The 6,000-nt window shown below is 46.5% G+C and overlaps 1 protein-coding gene across 1 annotated transcript in view; it reads left to right on the plus strand.

Annotated features, from left to right (window-relative positions):
- The window catches only part of LOC115160295 (beta-adrenergic receptor kinase 2), a 70,229-nt gene that overhangs the window by 26,362 nt on the left and 37,867 nt on the right, over positions 1–6,000 (plus strand). The gene's annotated exons all lie outside the window — the stretch shown is intronic.

Raw genomic sequence — 6,000 nt, forward strand, 5'->3', positions numbered from 1 at the left:
CATGTCAAAGCTGATGTGCATACCTATATAACATAGGTACATGACGTAATGATGCTACACGTGCAACACAGCATTCCTAACCTAGCCCACAATGTCTGCTGTGTGGATCAGTCAACAAGTCGAGCAGTCATTTGAAAGAGTACGAACATTTCAGCGAGACAACTCACAGGTCAAATTCATTAATGCCAAGATAAGGGAATTCATTGCCCTTGACAATTAACTAACCGTTCTCTGTTGTGGATGATGTTGGCTTTCGCCGACTGGTCGAGCACTGGTACACACAACCAAGTGTGCTATTTTTCAGATGTTGCCCTACCGGAGTTAAACAGTAATAGCGTCACTGCTATTAGCTTCATGACTGACATTTGGACCAACGATATCAGCCCCATGAGCATGCTGAGTCTGACAGCACAGTGGATTGTCTAGGATTTCGTACTGAGGAAAGTAGTATTGCACGCTCATGAATGTGCTGGTTGTCACACTGCTGCTGCCATTTCAATGGCATTTGAGAACATGTTTAAAACTTGGAAACATGAACACACTCCTAGCTCCATTTGAACAACTGACTGGAGAAATAAGCTCATCAACTGTGTCTGCAGCAGACGTGATACCCTTTGTCATGGCATTGATGCCTGCTCAACAAAAACTGCCGACACAGACCGTGGGGTTAACTTTTAAAAGTACTCACGGCTGTGAACAAGTGATTTGGTGTCTTTCTCTCTTTACTGTGTCACCAGCATGCTCGATGCTAGGTACAAGGACCGCTACTTCGATGCAGACAAGAAACAGGGTTTAGGTGAAATGTTACATACACAGCTGGACAAGATGGAAACGGACACAGTGACAGTGCGCACTGAGGAAGAGAGGCCACGGACAGACAGAGCTGAAACTTCACTGCTTGACATGTATGATGAAATCCTGGTTGAGAATGAAACGATTAAACAAATGAACAACGAAACAGCACAGCAAGTAAGTGAAAGAAATAGGTTTTTATTATGCTTTACTGGTAATGGGGACATGCGTAAATGGCAACAAAATAACTTTTTTGTGTGTGTGGGTGGGTGGGTGTAACGTGTTTATAACTAGGCAAGTCAGTTAAGAACAAATTCTTATTTACATTGAAGGCCTACCCCGGACGACGCTGGGCCAATTGTTCACCGCCCTATGGGACTCCTGATCACGGCCAGGTGTGATCCAGGGACTGTAGTGACGCCTCTTGCACTGAGATGCAGTTCCTTAGACCGTGTGTCTGTGTTAACTATGTCGTATCAGTGCATCGCTAATTTGGAGTCTCATAGCAAAAGGTCTGAATACTTATGTAAATAATGTATTTCTGTTTTTGAATTTGAATACATTTGCAAAAATATTCTAAACCTGTTTTCTCCTTGTCATTACGGGGTATTGTGTGAAGATGAGGAAAAAAACATGAATCCATTTTAGAAAGAGGCTGTAACGTAACAAAATGTGGGAAAAAGGGATGGGTTCTGAATACTTTCCGAATGCACTGTAGGATTCTTATAGGCATAATGTATGCCTAAAATATATAAACAATCTATTGCTTTCTGCTGATTCTTAAATTGTGTTTGGTGCCTAATGTTTTTAAAGTTGGGAGCAGTGTGTGTATATGTTTGTGAGAGAGAGTGTGTGTGTTTGAGAGAGAGGGAAACAGAGGGATAGTCTGTTTAACTGAAGAGTAAATAATGATTGTTTCATGCAGTGTTTTCCCCATACTGCCACATTGACATGCAGATCATTATGCATGTATATTCCTCCAGCCAAATCACAGGTAGGCCTTTGCAAATATGAGCAAATCAGCCATTCTATGCAGTATTGTATTATACAGTGTGAAGTTAATTTAATGTGTTTGTATTGAGTGGAAGTGTGAATATCAGTGACAGTTTTTCATATAAAGAAATCAATCAATCGAGGCACTAATCTATGGATTTCACATGACTGGGAATACAGATATGTATCTGTTACCTTAAAGTAGATAGGGGCTTCGACCAATCAGTGTCTGGTGTATCCACCATTTGCCTTATGCATCACTACAGAACTGGGACATTTTCAGCTTCTAGGAATTTAGTACAGATCCTTGCAACATGGTGCTGTGCATTATCATGCTGAAACATGAGGTGATGGCGGTGGATGAATGGCACGACAATGTGCATCACGGTATCTCTGTGCATTCAAATTACACGACAATGGCACGACAATGTGCATCACGGTATCTTTGTGCATTCAAATTACACGACAATGGCACGACAATGTGCATCACGGTATCTCTGTGCATTCAAATTACACGACAATGGCACGACAATGTGCATCACGGTATCTCTGTGCATTCAAATTACACGACAATGGCACGACAATGTGCATCACGGTATCTCTGTGCATTCAAATTACACGACAATGGCACGACAATGTGCATCACGGTATCTCTGTGCATTCAAATTACACGACAATGGCACGACAATGTGCATCACGGTATCTCTGTGCATTCAAATTACACGACAATGGCACGACAATGTGCATCACGGTATCTCTGTGCATTCAAATTACCATCAATAAAATGCAATTGTGTTTGTTGTCCATAGCTTATGTCTGCCCATATCATAACCCCACCGCCACCATGGGACACTGTTCACAACATTGACTTCAGGAAACTACAGTTCAAACCGGGGTTCACCAGTGTGCCAGTGGGCATCAAATGGGATCATTTGCCCACTAAAGTCGGTAACGACGCCGAACTGCAGTCAGGTCAAGATCCTGGTGAGGACGACGAGCACGCAGATGAGCTTCCCTAAGATGGTTTTTGCAGAAATTCTTCGGTTGTGCAAACCCACAGTTTCATCAGCTGTCCTGGTGGCTGGTCTCAGACGATCCCACAGGTGAAGAAACCGGAGGAAGCTGACATGAAATCGTTTTAAGATGGTCATACTCTGGATCATTTAGCGATTTGATTTAGAATAAAATAATAAACAGTTATTTGGCCTTTACTACTAAAGCGCATTGAATAGCACGTTCAGAAATGGCAAAAAGCACAGTCCGGGATGTCTCATGGTCTGACAAACACCGCTCTAGCTCGCCATCTTTCGCCGCAGCTCGACACTGGCGGATGCTGTGGATTGAGACTCATCCAATGCAAAAAAAAAAACCCCATATCTCTAGTTTATACTGGTGGATTGTAATGTAACTTAAATTGACTCACCGGTGCGGCAATTGACTCTAAGTTGTTAATCAGCTTCTTGATATGCCACACCTGTCAGGTGGATGGATTGTTTTAGCAAAGGAGAAATGCTCACTAACAGGGATGTAAACAAATTTGTGCACATTTCTGGGATCTTTTATTTCAGCTCATGAAACATGGGACCAACACTTTACATTTTGTGTTTGTTTTTGTTCAGTGTATATTATTGGCTTTGTACTAGAGGTCGACCGATTATGATTTTTCAACGCCGATACCGATTATTGGAGGACCAAAAAAAGACGCTACCGATTAATCTGCCGATTTAAAAAAAAATAAATAAATAAATAAATAAATTAAAAAAACAAAAAAAAAACATTTTGATATATATTAATTTTATTTTTTACAATTTATTTGTAATAATGACAACTACAACAATACTGAATGAACATTTATTTTAAGTTAATATAATACATAAATACTATCATTTAGCCTCAAATAAATAATGAAACATGTTCAATTTGGTTTAAATAATGCAAAAATAAAGTGTTGAAGAAAGTAAAAGTGCAATATGTGCCATGTAAGAAAGCTAACGTTTAAGTTCCTTGCTCAGAACATGGGAACAATAGAAAGCTGGTGGTTCTTTTTAACATGTGTCCTGAAATATTCCCAGGTAAGAAGTTTTAGGTTGTAGGAATTATAGGACTATTTCTCTCTATATGATTTGTATTTCATATACCTTTGACTATTGGATGTTCTTATAGGCACTTTAGTATTGCCAGTGTAACAGTATAGCTTCCGTCCCTCTCCTCGCTCCTACCTGGGCTCGAACCAGGAACACATCGACAACAGCCACCCTCGAAGCAACGTTACCCATGTAGAGCAAGGGGAACAACTACTCCAAGTCTCAGAGTGAGTGACGTTTGTAATGTTATTAGCGCGCACCCGCTAACTAGCTAGCCATTTCACATCGGTTACACCAGCCTAATCTTGGAAGTTGATAGGCTTGAAGTCATAAACAGCGCAATGCTTGAAGAATTGCCAAGAGCTGCTGGCAAAACGCACGAAGGTGCTGTTTGAATGAATGCTTACGAGCGTGCTTCTGCCTACCATCGCTCAGTCAGACTGCTCTATCAAATATCAGATCATAGACTTAATTATAACATAATAACACACAGAAATACGAGCCTTTGGTCATTAATATGGTCGAATCCGGAAACTATCATTTTGAAAACGAAACATTTGGTCCTTGTATGCATGACCGCTTAATGAGGGTCCGTTAGTTGGCAGCAAAATTGAGTGGCTCTCTCTCTCGCTGGGCTGGTGAGATAGAGATGCCGTTGCAGACAGAAGTGTGTAGTGATGGTGGGAGAGTTAGCTCTGTACTACAGAGGGAAATGATGCTTCACCATGCACATCAACCCTGTCACCCTGGACCATCTCACTGTCTTTTCCTGCTATACATCACAACACATTCTTTAAGAGGGGAGGGGGGGGTGTAGCTGTGTGAGCGTATTGGTGGGGGGGGGGGGTGACAGCTGTGTGTGAGTGTATTGGGGGGGTGTAGCTGTGTGTGAGCGTATTGGGGGGGGGGTGTAGCTGTGTGTGAGCGTATTGGGGGGTGTAGCTGTGTGTGAGCGTATTGGGGGGTGAAGCTGTGTGTGAGCTTATTGGGGGGTGACGCTGTGTGTGAGCTTATTGGGGAGGGACAAGTGTGTGAGCTTATTGGGGGGGGACAGCTGTGTGTGAGCGTATTGGGGAGGGTGCGGCTGTGTGTGAGCAGATTGAGGGGGGTGCGGCTGTGTGAGCGTATTGGGGGGGTGCGGCTGTGTGAGCGTATTGGGGGGGTGCGGCTGTGTGAGCGTATTGGGGGGGTGCGGCTGTGTGAGCGTATTGGGGGGGGGTGCGGCTGTGTGAGCGTATTGGGGGGGGTGCGGCTGTGTGAGCGTATTGGGGGGGGTGCGGCTGTGTGAGCGTATTGGGGGGGTGCGGCTGTGTGAGCGTATTGGGGGGGTGCGGCTGTGTGAGCGTATTGGGGGGGTGCGGCTGTGTGAGCGTATTGGGGGGGTGCGGCTTGTGTAGCGTATTGGGGGGGTGCGGCTGTGTGAGCGTATTGGGGGGGTGCGGCTGTGTGAGCGTATTGGGGGGGGTGCGGCTGTGTGAGCGTATTGGGGGGTGCGGCTGTGTGAGCGTATTGGGGGGGTGCGGCTGTGTGAGCGTATTGGGGGGGTGCGGCTGTGTGAGCGTATTGGGGGGGTGGCGGCTGTGTGAGCGTATTGGGGGGGGTGCGGCTGTGTGAGCGTATTGGGGGGGTGCGGCTGTGTGAGCGTATTGGGGGGGTGCGGCTGTGTGAGCGTATTGGGGGGGTGCGGCTGTGGAGCGTATTGGGGGGGGGTGTGAGCGTATTGGGGGGGTGCGGCTGTGTGAGCGTATTGGGGGGGTGCGGCTGTGTGAGCGTATTGGGGGGTGCGGCTGTGTGAGCGTATTGGGGGGGGGCGGCTGTGTGAGCGTATTGGGGGGGTGGCGGCTGTGTGAGCGTATTGGGGGGGTGCGGCTGTGTGAGCGTATTGGGGGGGTGCGGCTGTGTGAGCGTATTGGGGGGGTGCGGCTGTGTGAGCGTATTGGGGGGGTGCGGCTGTGTGAGCGTATTGGGGGGGGGGTGCGGCTGTGTGAGCGTATTGGGGGGGGGGGGGACAGCTGTGTGTGAGCGTATTGGGGGGGGGGGGGGACAGCTGTGTGTGAGCGTATTGGGGGGTGCGGCTGTGTGAGCGTATTGGGGGGGTGCGGCTGTGTGAGCGTATTGGGGGGGTGCGGCT

This window comes from Salmo trutta, chromosome 23 (genome assembly GCF_901001165.1).
Source record: "Salmo trutta chromosome 23, fSalTru1.1, whole genome shotgun sequence".
Lineage (NCBI taxonomy): Eukaryota > Metazoa > Chordata > Actinopteri > Salmoniformes > Salmonidae > Salmo > Salmo trutta.